At 41.3% G+C, this 15,105-nt stretch overlaps 1 protein-coding gene across 1 annotated transcript in view; it reads right to left on the bottom strand.

Annotated features, from left to right (window-relative positions):
* The window catches only part of LOC124285193, a 42,018-nt gene that overhangs the window by 16,102 nt on the left and 10,811 nt on the right, over positions 1-15,105 (bottom strand). The window lies entirely within an intron of this gene.

Below are 15,105 nucleotides of genomic sequence, written 5' to 3'. Positions count from 1 at the left end.
CCCTGGGGTCCATACTGCGAAGTGCCTGATCGTGTCCTGCTGCAGATGCCGGCCATGGTTGGAGATCATTCAGTATTCTTTGAATCTCGCCCCAAAGGGGGTCTAGTGGACATAAATCCGGACTGAGTACAGGACATTGTAGGGTTTGGATGTCATGTTGTCTTAGGAAGTCCAGTGTTACTCTGGCAGTGTGGACACAAGCGTTGTCTTGCTGGAAGATGTGATTTCTGTGACGTCCAAAATGAAGTACAACGTGGGGTCTTATGACTTGGTCAATATAGCGAGCACCTGTCAGGCCATTTCCTCGCCCTGGACCGGGATTCTGGAACACCACGGGACCAACTCTCTGTTTCAGACCGATTGCACCCCACACCATGATGCTTGGACCACCCCAAGAGTCTCTTTCAACAATGCACTCATTGGAAAACGGTTCTCGACGCCTTCAGCATACTCTCACTCTGCCATTGGCTGTCGAAACACAATATCGGCTTTCATCAGACAAAAAGTACAGTTCTCCATTGTTGATAACGCTAATTTCGATGCTGACTTGCCCATTGCAGTCGGTTTTGACGGTGATGAGCGGTGAGAACAGGACCACGATATGGTCTGTGACAGCAGAGGTTCCTTCCGCGCAAACGCCGATGTACTGTATCGGCACTGATGGGTCTGTTGTAAGTCCCAATGGTCTGGCGTGCTGTTTCCGCTGCTCTGGTGAAGCGATCCTGCAGATGGTTGCGCACAGTCTGTCCGTCTTGACGATGTGATGTTAATACAGGTCCTCACTGCGTGGACGGTCTTGGATGCTGTTAGTGGCCTTATACCGCTCCTGCAGTCGGTAGATTGTACTAACATGACATTAAAATGATTGGCTATCCCCTTGCAGTCTGGCATGGTTCCTCTGATCTCTCGTAAGTCGTGAAATAGCGATTGTGTCAAAACAAGACTGATTTCAGGCGAGTTGAGGACTCACTTTCATTGTTAGGGTTGTTACGATGTGCACGTGCATTTTCATTTTCACGAATCTTTTACTGCATCTGCCTTTTTAGGTGCGTTTGGTCGATATGCCTTTTCATCAGAAAACTGACTGATGTTGGTAATAACTGTCAATTTGGATATAAAAAACATGTTAAAAAACGGTACAATCATAATAAAAATACCACCTTGTAAGAACATTTGTTTGCATTTGGTTTTGAAAGGTGACGTTTCTTTTGCGGTTCAGTATTTAATACAGTGTTTAAATATATCACAAGTCATTGTCACTGACTTGAGGTTTATCATAGCTCATGTAACAAGCGAACATCAAGGTGAAGGTAATCTTTCTTAATATCTTGTATGACACACAGCCATGGGAGTGCAGAACTGCCTGGCGCCTGAAAACGAATTTTGCGGCCCCATAGACCAAATCAGATTACCTATTGTGACCAGGGGACCAGTGACGGCGCAGTCAAAATGACGTCTCGATCTGGTGGTCTCTGCGGCGCTTAGACCTTCTGTCTGGGCTGAAACCATACGCATTCATGGAATTGCTGTAGCCGAAGAAGGGGACGAGGCGAGTCGGTCACTGGGGTGACGAACCCGTAGGAACCTATCCATCGCTTGAGTATCAGAAATCTAACATATAAAATTGATCTACTTTTGCTTTTCATTTTTGTTACTTAAGCGTCAAACTTAACGAAGAAAGTCAAGCTTTCTCATGACGATGGAAATGTGTTTTCTCTTTACAATATTGTTTGTTCTTGGAGATAAAAAGAAGCACTCATGATCAAGCGTATTAGTTTACATTATATGTACATTTTCTTATATCATGCAAATAGTTTACCCATATGACCATACCAAGAAACAAGTAGAAACAAAGGAGACCAATGAGAACGAACGCTTTATCTGTTTCATTCTTACAATTCACGTGCCTTGTCATGTTTGTGGCGGGTACCAGCACTGTGACAGGATACACCCATTCCTCCGCCATATATCGCCCGTGGCGAGTCATGCTATTGATGGTGTCTGTTTATTAAGAATATGGAAAGGGATTTGTTGCTGATATGGACAGTGTGTTGGGGTTTAATAAGTGACCTGGTAGTTTGGATTTATCTCAAAGTCGTACAAATATATCATTGCAATTTATGCCCCTCTTATTAGAATTGATATTGAATATGTTAAGCCCTTTAAATTCTTCAAATAATATCAAAACCTGTTCAAATGACATCTGCACAAGAAAATATTTCTACATGTTCTGTAGGTAAATTAGTTTGACGTACTATAACGTGTGAATTTCCAAACTGAAAAAATAAGTTAACTAAGAAATGTATACGAGAAAACGAAATTAGCCATGGAAAAGTGTATTACAAACTTGATAATCTATACATATCAATATATGTATGTATTTTATTGTAAAATAATTACAATGGCAGTACATAATAGAGCGGAAGCACACAATTCAATGGCAGCAGATATCCACTATGATGGATTGGTCTTCTTGCTCTACTGACTGAGTGAGTGAGTGAGTATGGCTTTACGCCGCTTTTAGCAATATTCCAGCAATGTCACGGCGGGGGACACCTGAAATGGGCTTCACACATTGTATCTATGTGGGGAATTGAACCCGGGTCTTCGGCGTGACGAGCGAACGCTTTAACCACTAGGGTACCCCACTGCCCCTTGTTGTTCTGGGGGATTCCAGATTGCACTTGACTCCAAAAGCAACTAGTCATAGAAAGTGACACACCGCTACTAACAGTATATGATCATGCATTCCCCAAAACTAATTGTTGATAAAAACAATGTCATGAACTTCCACTGGATCTTGAGAGAAGCAATATTTTACGACTACTAACTCCATTGTGTGGAAGCTGAAGGGAGCAACCTAGATAGTTACATAAGGAACACAGAATACGCAGAAGCCGTAAAGACAGATAAACGTAATGCACCTTGGTTCTGTTAGCTTTAGAGATACTGGTCCCGGATTAAGTCCGATGTTCGTTATCAATGTGACCCTTGGCAGGTTTAAGATTGAGGAACGTAGTCGGTTAGTCTGTAATATTTCCAGTTTTCAATAACGCATATCGTTGTAAAATATTGGTAAAACTTTGTCTAGTTTTTCCGTGTTAATAGTATCCCCCTGTTCTTTTAAAGTTTCGTCCCGAAATTTCAATAAACAAAAATGACATCATACAGTACATTACGAGTGCTGAGTAAATTGTGGTACGGAAACAACTGGTAGCGCGGATCCATAAATAGTCAAATGATCGTAATGGTTTTAGATAAGATATACAGGAACGTACAAGTAAACACATAAGTCGAATTGTCAACATCGACGTAGCAAAATATAACAATAACAAGTTCAACGGAATTTCTGACGTGTACACACAAAACACAGGTGAGCGGCTTTCCAGCTCGTACAAACAAAACACTGGACGTGTCCACCGAGCGGCAAAATCCTGTTCGCGGTTGACCAGATAGTCGGAATACCTAACTGATAAGTACATATATGACAAATAGAAACAAAAACATAATGTGCGAAATGCGTTGTCGTTTGCATATGAATGTAATATTTTCATGATAGCAGTAAGATCCTTGAAGTTGGGAGTTTTATATTGTGAGCCTAGACTCGGCAAGGCTAACAGATGTTGTGATCTGCTCTAAACAAAGTAAGGACATGAAGAGAAGGGAACCTAACCAACTTCAAAAGCCTAAACTGACATATAATGAAAAATTCATTCAAGTGAATTTGGCTCGACGATATTTCTACAAATCGTTTATGTGAGCCAGGGAGTAGAAGTTACTTACTTCCGCCGGTATCATAGTTAAAGTAAACTCATGTAGTACGATACAGACTGGGTATAGTCTCCACTAAATAGCTCGGTGAATATGCCTAGCAATAGGTCTCCATAACATGGGTATTCTTGTACAGAAGCTGTTACGACAGGGAACGATATGTCATATCTTTCATAAAGAGTACTTATAAATTTGATGAACACATGTTCAAAATGGATGACATGAATATGTAAGCAGGAAATCATATTGAATTGAATAGCTTATGGAAAGCTATTATCTATAGTGACGTTTATAGACCTACAAAGTATGAGAAAAATCCTTGAAACCGGGAGTCTGGTTTGTATGGGAAGACTCGGATCCCGCAGATAACGTTGATCTGCACTAAATGCGTACATGTGTAGGGCGTAGGGTGTGACCAGATCGTACCGTAGAGTAAGAACCTAGCCGATTTCAACAACTTAATCTGATAAAGATGTATATCTGATAACATCACATAGATTACAATACATACTCAATATATGAAAATATGACAAATGTGAACACAAGGAAACAATGACCGGAGAACATACAACATACCTCACATAAACAACAACGTCCTTGAGAAGTTCACGTACACAGTTCACGGTGAGAGTCAGCACAAAAGTTCACAGATATTGTCACACACATCGGAAGAAACTTGCATATGATTCGTGATGTATGCCTAGGTTGACTTGAACTTGAAAGTTGGTTCACTCGCATGAATGTTGGGTTACCGATGATGTCCTGATTATCGGCTGACATCTTGATAATGACCAGGTTGTCTTGGCTTCTGCCTCTGGTCATCTTCTTCTGTGATCCATGACGACCGCCATGACGCTGCCTTTGTCGTCCATCATGTCAACTACCGGTGCTTTACTGCGATATGGACCGTGTAGGAAGTGGGACCCCATATATAGTGACTGGAGGAGTACCTGTAGTGTTGGTACCTGGGGCGTTGGTTTGCGGGATCCTCTAGTTGCCTGTCTGTTCCGCCCTGTTCTGTGGTGGAGTCTTGGGTTGTCAGTGGATGGGTCGTCTCGGTCCTGCATCAGGTGTTGCCATGTTTGTGGATTGGTGTGTCGCCATTGCCACTTTCGGTCCCCTGCCACTTATTAAGAGCGAGCTGAAGTTTCAACTCGCTCAGCAGAGGTACCAGTGGCACAACCAACCCACACAACACCCGAGACCAGAGTGAATTTACTAGACAGCCACCCCCTGATTTGTGACTGTCATCCGTAATATATATCTATTCTAGCTATCGCAAATGATCGCGTTTAAAGATAAAACTTACGATAACGTTGTTATTGTGAACGTGAGATTATGTCATTTAGTTGGACCGAAGCATCGATGGCCAGTCGCGAGTATGCCACGAAGGTATATGTGGCACGCACGTGATTTGACCAACGTGGAATACAAACAGCCGTAAAGACAGATAAACGTAATGCACCTTGGTTCTGTTAGCTTTAGAGATACTGGTCCCGGATTAAGTCCGATGTTCGTTATCAATGTGGCCCTTGGCAGGTTTAAGATTGAGGAACGTAGTCGGTTAATCTGTAATATTTCCAGTTTTCAATAACGCATATCGTTATAAAATATTGGTACAACTTTGTCTAGTTTTTCCGTGTTAATACATACAAGGACGCTGTAAAATGTTAACAATACTTCAAAGTAACATAATGTTATATTTGGATAATAATTACTTAAAAGTGAATACAAATACTTAGTATATATTACATAGAGGGTAATGGCACCTGCACTTTTATATAACTGTGGCTTGTTCTATTTTAAAGCATCCTAAGCCTGCAATAGTCAAATTAAGTTATGCAATGGCAGTATTTCCTTCGTTTTCATTCCCCTTTTTTAAAAGATCGCCTGCGTGCTCACATGTGGGTTAATGTTTGAGGTTGGAAACACAACCAAAAGGATTGATGGCCTCATCAGTTAAACACAGGTTTAAGGATTGCAGTATACCAGATTGGCATGCATCACCTTTAGCGAATCTAAGGCTGCATATGTAGGAGCCTGCGGGGAGAGTGAGTGAGTGAGATTTGTTTTAGCAATATTTCCAGCAATATCACGGCGGGGGACACCAGAAATGGGCTTCACACATTGAACCCATGTGGGGAATCGAACCCGGGGGAGCGAACGTTTTTACCACTAGGCTACCCCATCGCCCCCTAGCGGGAAAAAAATATAAGGATCTATAGATCCCTGAACAATGAACCTGAATGTTTCTGCTCCTTAGTTCAACTGAATGAACGTCAAGTGAGCTAGGGCCGTGGCCGCTTGTCCGGCACCTGGCGCCATCAACATCGGTAAACATCTTATCAGACTTCAGATGACAAACGAAAGATATACTGGTCGCATGCTTTGCCCACCGATGATGTCATCTGTATTTGTTCAAGTGGTTCGAATTTGGATACCACTACTTGAAAACACATCTTCATTCAGTTTAGTCCAACAATGCAACGACATGACAATCAAAAAACAACGATTAGTTTTATATTAGTGAACATATAGGTCATTTTGCTCAGACCGACAGATATCTAAACCACCGTTGGTGCCATTATCTTCTTGTAAGTTAGTGAGTAGGGTTTGTGTGCCACCTTGAGCAATCGTCCAGTCATATCACGACAGATGCACTAAACACGTTATGCCCACAATGGGATTCGAACCCATGTTGAATCACTCAAATACTCAATACCCCATCTTCGTTAAAGTGAATGGCACAGAGAACAATGCAAACATGAACATAAAATGATTTGGTCAATCACGTATAGTGTTGTCGTTATGGTGTTTAGAAATATTGACAATGTCTCAGGACATAAAATTGATCGACATATAAAGTGACTATTTTGCTCTCACTTTTTAATACAACGGTCAAGTGAAAATTCGTGTCCTTTTTCACGCACATTTAATGTGGGGAGGTCATCTCGTCTGAACTGTGTTCCAGATTTCTGTCCTCCCTATGAATTGATAAGTTCTAAACTTTAAATGAATCTTTTTATAGATTAAGGCACGAATAATTATATGTTACAGAAACATAGTTTTTAACGAATTGATAATTTGGTGGTAATTTGAATGGCGTTACGTTGCTCAACGTGATAAAGTAAAGCTGTTACTTCTTAGGTCATCTGTTCATCTGTTAAAAAACACGATATCATGTGATAAAGTAAAGCTGTTACTTCTTAGGTCAGCTGTTCATCTGTTAAAAACACGATATCATGTGATAAACTAAAGCTGTTACTTCTTAGGTCAGCTGTTCATCCTGTTAAAAACACGATATCATGTGATAAAGTAAAGGTGTTAGCTTCTTAGGTCAGCTGTTCATCCTGTTAAAAACACGATATCATGTGATAAAGTAAAGGTCATGAGGTTAAGCAAATGGGTAAACATGGTGTACAGATGTTCCCAGATATGATAGAACTGTTTATGCTCCTATTTGCAGACGATGTCATTTTGATATCTGAAACTATTATTGGTTTGCAAAATCAGTTAAATATTCTTGAAAGTTATTCTGAAAACTGGAAACTATCCGTAAATTTAGACAAAACTAAAATAGTCATGTTCAGAAGGGGTGGCGCTGTTGCATCGAAGGAGAAATGGTTTCTTCACGGAAAATCTGTTGCTATTGTTAATCAATATAAATATCTGGGGATAATTTTTTCAAATACGATGAGTTTAAAAAGTTGTGTCTATGACTTGTTCCTACGTGCAAAGAAAGCAATGATCTCAATTTTATCTATCTCACATGAATGTGGAATTTTAACTCCAAATATATTTTCAAACTGTTTGATGCCCAGATACAACCCATTTTATTATATGGATCGGAAGTGTGGGGATTTCAACGCTACGATTACTTGGAGAGATTACATCTTATGGCTTGCAAGAAGTTTTTATGTGTTGGATCCGCTATTCCAAATTGTATGGTTTACGGTGAATGCGGGAGATATCCTATGTATATTAATTCGCAAATACGATGCCTTAAATATTGGTTTAAGATTCTGTTAATGCATGAAAGTTGTCTACCAAAAATATCTTATAATATGATGGTTCATCTAGATAATATGGGTAAAATATCTTGGGCATCACATATTAGAAATCTTTTGTTTTCTCATGGATATGGGTTTTTATATGGATAAGCCAGGGTATGGGCGATGTCTTTATGTTTTTAAAAGAATTTCGTGATCGAGCGGTAAACATGTTTCATCAGGAATGGCATTTCACTCTAGAAAGCAGCTCTCGTTACGAATTATATAGAGCATTTAAAAACCTATTACAACCTGAACTGTATTTATCTAAACTTACTTTTAAGTGTAACAGAAATATATTTGTCAAATATAGGACAGGTTTGTTGGACTTAATGGTAAATAGAGGCAGAAAACTGTCCATCCCAAAATCTGAAAGATCTTGTCCTTTATGTAATTCTTCAGTAGACTGATGAACTACATTTTACCATTGACTGTCCATTTTATGAAGATTTACGTTACATGTATATCCCAGAACGTTATCTGTCGGAACCACCACTGATAGCTTTTACCAGTATATTAACAACGAATAATGAATCCACCCTACGCAATCTAGCTCTCTGTGTTAAATATGCATTTATTCGTCGTAATGAGCACTTACAGTTAACCATGTCTTAATGTATGTAACTCGCTTGTATAAGGGCCGGTGGCCTAAAATACAATAAACGATTGTCTTGTCTTGTCACACGCAGTTTTCCATGATTTGACAAACCTTTCTGGTCTGGTTTAACACCACACAACGATGACCTAGACCGTTGTAAGAAAGGCCTTAGTTTGTACGAAGTAGTTGTGTCTGTGTGTACATTACATTACATTACATTACATTGCATTACATTACATTACATTACATTACATTACATTACATTACATTACATTACATTACATTACATTATTGATGGTGAGTCTATATTACGAAAGAAAAAAATGGAATAGTATTTTATGAGAGCTTCAATGAACACATAGACCAATCACTGCCTCATACGTTTGTTAATCGACTAACGCTGTCGGGTGATGCAAGTCCTGGTATCTCGATTGTGTAGGTAGATGCTCATGGTGTCAACCCCTGGGTTTTCTGGTCCAGGCCAGAGTATGTACATGCTATCGTTTGTTTGTGGCTGGGTGCGCCGATAAACAATAAACAAAGAAAAAAAACTTTTGATGAAACCTTTTTCTTCAAATCGTAGGGTGCTAGTGCCCTTTGTGATACTTGGTGTTGTACGGCATTAACAACAACCTTTTGCCCCAGCATGTGTAGAAGGCTAAACTGCATCGTTGTGTACTGCAGCAATGTCACAGAATACGGAGATCATTCTTGCTTCTGATAGAATCATCAGTCCAGTTTCCGATAACTACATGTAAATAAACATCCACTTAATCATCAAAATGTGAAACTTTAGTTCCATGTGTACCTTAATTGAAATATGGATTCAAGAAAAGGCACGGGCAGGTAACTGACAGTCAAATGGTGCATTTGCAAGAAAGAAGGCATTGTATAAACAATAGAGATATGCTTTAATCACATAAAATGTCCTGTTTTTACCCAACGAGTGTTCCCTTAATCTATAACAAAACACTGCTCATCTGCCAATTTGAAATCCGGACGAACCGGACGAGGTGACGGTGTCACTTTCAGAAGAACACACTTCTTCCTTTGCCACGATTACGAGTGGAAGGCAGCAGATGAGAACCTGGAAGATTGCCTAAGGTCATGAGATCTCAGCTGCCGGATCTTGTGGATACATTGCACGACATGATTCTGGATAATGAGGACACGCCACAGGTCGCATAACCAAGACACAGGAAGTCTTTTGATGTGAAAACAATCTGTGTTATGATCTGGGCATGTGGAGAGTGTCAGCACGCTGGGTTCCTCGTCCTGTTCAGGATCATCATCTCTCGTGACAAGCTGCTTCGTTTTGTGGCAGACCCAGCTGGTTGTGTTAATAGCTGGAAAGCTTCTGTTTACTTGGATTCAAACGGAATCCTCCTGTGATCTAATACGATGGAAGCAAAGTTATCTGTTCATCTGTTCAAATGTACATGAGCGCCAATAGTCCTTTTACATCGACAAGTATTTGTCTATGAGGTTGGCAACACCGACACCGATATGGAAGAGGCTACTAACTATGGTCATCCCAAATGACCAACCGAATGACGCAACTGGCACGTTACTTCCGTAGATGATGACACCGACGAGGATGAATCCAGCTGAAAGGATAAGCTACAGTGATAAACTCAAGCAGCAGCGCGTCTAATGGCGCATGTAACTATACGTGCATCGGCACAAAGACAGGCCACTGTGTGTCGAATGAGTGGTTCAAAAGGTTGTCAGGCAATCATGGCATTAACTAATGGCTTATCTCTTTAGGATTTACGTATTTAGAAATAACCGTGATACAGCTGGAATTATTTCGAATGCGACCTAAGACAACATTCCCTAAATCTGTCATAGTGTGCCATATTCGCTTCAGCAGAGAAGTACGTCACAAGGAAAGGGAAATATGTTTTAGCTGTGAGCCTTCATTTGAACTTAATATCAACCAAAGGTTATCAAGATACCCAGGTTGCCATGTTAAGTGGTTTGGTACCATAATGTTGAGGCTGAATATTTTTGCAATTAAATCATCATGGAACAACAAAATACGCATCATGAAAAGACACACGTGGCCGAAGGACTTACCATATGTTCCCGTGGTTTTAGGTGAACAATTGACTTGCTCTTGCATGTGTTTGTACCGGATGCCAAAGAGCAGGATACGCTTACGTTTTCGTGTACACGTGACGCGTCTTTAGATAGTGATTCACAAACGTTTGCTTATGATAAAATCGGAATCGGAAATTGATCCTTCCTTCAGCACAGATTTGTTGGGATTGTGGCTAGGCTTTGTGATATAAGTCCCCATTTCTTTTGACTGTAGGTAGGTCCTTAGAATATTGGTATCAGCGGTGTGAACCCATACCCATCCACCCAATCACTCACTCACTCACTCACTCTGATCTTAATGAATGATTATTATCCCTTTATATGATGCATTTGTGTGTTCTTCACAGTGTTTAAAATTTGGTTGTGTTTGTTTGTTATTTCTTCTAGAAACACTAGGTTTAAAACGAAATATACACTAAACGCCAAAAGAAACGTTACCCTCCTTCCTTAATGACGGAGTTACCTATCATTAGCTGGCGTTGTGATGCGTGGACGTCCACTTCTTGGTCTGTCTACGAGGGCCCCAGTCTGTCTGAAGCCCTGAATAAGTCTTATAACCGTGATACGATGGCATCCGAGGGCGTTAGCAACAGCATTGTATGTCGACCCCAATCTGCACCATTACAATGGCTCTTTCTCTCTCTTCAGCTGTTAATCATGACATATTTCTCGTACTTGTGTATTATATCATGCATTCTAGGCTCTCTTTATACCCTATAGAATCATTCTGCATGTGAAATGGATGCAGATACTGCTTGAGTATTGCTGCCTTTTGCTATGTGTAAACAGAAAATGGAAAAATGTTACTTTGCAAGCAAAATATTAACAAAGATAATTTTAGATGTTGCTAAACATTTTAAAGACACGTTTTACTTGCTTTCACCAATGCAAATCAGCTAAAAATGTTTTAAAAGACTGAAATCGTAGGAAAGATTATTTTACAATTTTACACACTCTACAACAGTTTCTAGATTAAATAGTTGAAAACTGGTGACTTAAAATTGTTTATCTTTGTCTCCAACCGGAATTTTATTTCAACCTTTCTTTTGGCCATCTACATCACTGTTATTGGTTTATTTCGGTTTGGACTTAAATAGGACAATTTAGCTCTATTTCACCTAAATATGAATGCATTTGATTTGCATAAAGCTGTGTTGTTAAGCTTTCTTGTAAACTTATACCTTTAAACATATCTGTGATAGTTTTTAAGTAATTCATAAATGTAGGAGGGTATCGTCTCTTTTGGCGTTTTGTGTATATATACATTGCAAGAGATAGTTCGCAAGAGCTTTCTTGCTTTCTTCGACTTAACGTGATTGACAGGTATTTGCTTCAAGCTTGTTGTATTCTTTACACGCGGTGATTTCTCTGACGATCGTTTGAAAAAACAGCTATAAGGCTCCATTGATACGAACCTGCAGCAAAAGCCAGTCCAGTTGCTATAGTCTGTAAAGTCTTCTGGTCATTCTTCATATGTACGTATAGTACGATAAGCGAGAAACATCCGAGACAGGCCAGGAACCCAATGATCTCGCAAGCAATCGCCACCTTGTTCCATTGTGCCACTAAAGAAATGATTGCAAAATGTATTGGTGAGTCAGTTACTTGGGTTCACTAAGTCTTGTTGATTTAGTGAACGAGGCGGTTGGGGTTATTTATCGTGGTGTGTTAAGTTGGTGAACGAAACGGTTGGGGTTATCGTGGTGTGTTAAGTTGGTGAACGAAACGGTTCGGTTCATCATGGCGTGTTAAGTTGGTGAGTCAGTTGGTTTGGTACATCGTGGCGTGTTAAGTTGGTGAACGAGTCGGTTGGGTACATCGTGGTGTGTTAAGTTGGCGAGTCAGTTGGTTTTGTGCATCGTGGTGTGTTAAGTTGGTGAAGGAAGTGGTTGGGTTCATCGTGGTGTGTTAAGTTGGCGAGTCAGTTGGTTTTGTACATCGTGGTGTGTTAAGTTGGTGAAGGAATCGGTTGGGTTCATCGTGGTGTGTTAAGTTGGCGAGTCAGTTGGTTTTGTACATCGTGGTGTGTTAAGTTGGTGAAGGAATCGGTTGGGTTCATCGTGGTGTGTTAAGTTGGCGAGTCAGTTGGTTTGGTACATCGTGGCGTGTTAAGTTGGTGAACGAGGCGGTTGGGTACATCGTGGTGTGTTAAGTTGGTGAACGAGGCGGTTGGGTACATCGTGGTGTGTTAAGTTGGCGAGTCAGTTGGTTTTGTACATCGTGGTGTGTTAAGTTGGTGAAGGAATCGGTTGGGTTCATCTTGGTGTGTTAAGTTGGCGAGTCAGTTGGTTTTGTACATCGTGGTGTGTTAAGTTGGTGAACGAGGCGGTTGGGTACATCGTGGTTTCTTAAGATGGCGAACGAAACGGTTGGGTTCATCGTGGCGTGTTAAGTTAGTGAACGAGGCGGTTGGGTGCATCATGGCGTGTTAAGATTGTGAACGAAACGGTTGGGTTCATCGTGGCGTGTTAAGTTGGTGAACGAGGCAGTTGGTTTGGTACATCGTGGCGTGTTAAGTTGTTGAACGAGGCGGTTGGGTACATCGTGGTTTGTTAAGTTAGTGAACGAAACGGTTGGGTACATCGTGGCGTGTTAAGTTAGTGAACGAGGCGGTTGGGTTCATCGCGGTGTGTTAAGTTGGTGAACGAGGCGGTTGGGTTCATCGTGGTTTGTTAAGTTAGTGAACGAAACGGTTGGGTACATCGTGGCGTGTTAAGTTAGTGAACGAAACGGTTGGGTTCATCTTGGTGTGTTAAGTTGGCGAGTCAGTTGGTTTTGTACATCGTGGTGTGTTAAGTTGGTGAACGAGGCGGTTGGGTACATCGTGGTTTCTTAAGATGGCGAACGAAACGGTTGGGTTCATCGTGGCGTGTTAAGTTAGTGAACGAGGCGGTTGGGTGCATCATGGCGTGTTAAGATTGTGAACGAAACGGTTGGGTTCATCGTGGCGTGTTAAGTTGGTGAACGAGGCAGTTGGTTTGGTACATCGTGGCTTGTTAAGTTGTTGAACGAGGCGGTTGGGTACATCGTGGTTTGTTAAGTTAGTGAACGAAACGGTTGGGTACATCGTGGTGTGTTAAGTTGGTGAACGAGGCGGTTGGGTTCATCGTGGTTTGTTAAGTTAGTGAACGAAACGGTTGGGTACATCGTGGCGTGTTAAGTTAGTGAACGAAACGGTTGGGTTCATCGTGGCGTGTTAAGATGGTGAACGAAACGGTTGGGTTCATCGTGGCGTGTTAAGTTGGTGAGTCAGTTGGTTTGGTACATCGTGGCTTGTTAAGTTGTTGAACGAGGCGGTTGGGTTCATCGTGGTTTGTTAAGTTAGTGAACGAGGCGGTTGTGTACATCGTGGTGTGTTAAGTTGGCGAGTCAGTTGGTTTTGTGCATCGTGGTGTGTTAGGTTCGTGAAGGAAGTTGTTGGGTTCATCGTGGTGTGTTAAGTTGGCGAGTCAGTTGGTTTTGTGCACCGTGGTGTGTTAAGTTGGTGAAGGAAGTGGTTAGGTTCATCGTGGTGTGTTAAGTTGGTGAGTCAGTTGGTTTTGTACATCGTGGTGTGTTAAGTTGGTGAAGGAATCGGTTGGGTTCATCTTGGTGTGTTAAGTTGGCGAGTCAGTTGGTTTTGTACATCGTTGTGTGTTAAGTTGGTGAACGAGGCGGTTGGGTTCATCGTGGTGTGTTAAGTTGGCGAGTCAGTTGGTTTTGTGCATCGTGGTTTGTTTAGTTGGTGAAGGAAGCGGTTGGGTTCATCGTGGTGTGTTAAGTTTGTGAACGAGGCAGTTGGGTTCATCGTTGTGTGTTTAGTTGGTGAGTCAGTTGGTTGGGTGCATTGTGGTGTGTTAAGTTGGTGAGTCAGTTGATTGGGTTCATCATGGTGTGTTAAGTTGGTGAACGAGGCGGTTGGGTTCGTCGTGGTGTGTTACGTTGGTGAGTCAGTTGGTGATGAGGCTGAGAATATGCATGTTGTAGCCATCGATCAGTTTGGTTCAGACCAGGGATCATAATCAGGAGGAACCACCACGGAGTTACTACTATATATAAGCTGCTCTGGAATTCAGCTCCGAGCCATTTATATAATCGATTCCTAACATAATCTAGAAACCATTCATGTCTCTGCTTCCCGTCCATAGCCTCTATCATTGTTGTATCTGAATGTAATATCCAGGAACTGAATATTAATACGTTGTCATTAGTTTAAGAAGCCACCATGTGAAAGGTCACATATTGTATCCAGCATGTTACTTGTCGAGGTGAGGCAAGAAGGGTGCCCTGGGTGCTTACTACATCAAATTCGATATTTTCTTAATGTGGCTGATCAAAGAGCTGTAGAATCATCTCGGAATCGTCAACGATCATTTACTTACATTGGTCCGATGGGATTTTAACGCAGCGAGTTGCGCACTTCTGGAAGAGGCCCAGAGAAGCACCACCGGCCGAAACCCAGTAAGGGGTGGGAAATCCGACGATGTCGGTCGAAAAACCTCCCAGCGCCAAACCAAAAGCAATTTTTGAAAACACGGATACTTCACGAAAACCCATGTCTCCTGGTTATGCGAGTATGCCAAGTTAGATGTGAGTGGCCGTATG

The sequence above is a fragment of the Haliotis rubra genome, unplaced genomic scaffold (genome assembly GCF_003918875.1).
Source record: "Haliotis rubra isolate DU_JTF1 unplaced genomic scaffold, ASM391887v1 Scf354, whole genome shotgun sequence".
In the NCBI taxonomy this organism is placed as follows: Eukaryota; Metazoa; Mollusca; class Gastropoda; order Lepetellida; family Haliotidae; genus Haliotis; species Haliotis rubra.
Note: the sequence above shows the minus strand (reverse complement) of the source record. Positions and strands in the feature narration are given on the sequence as shown.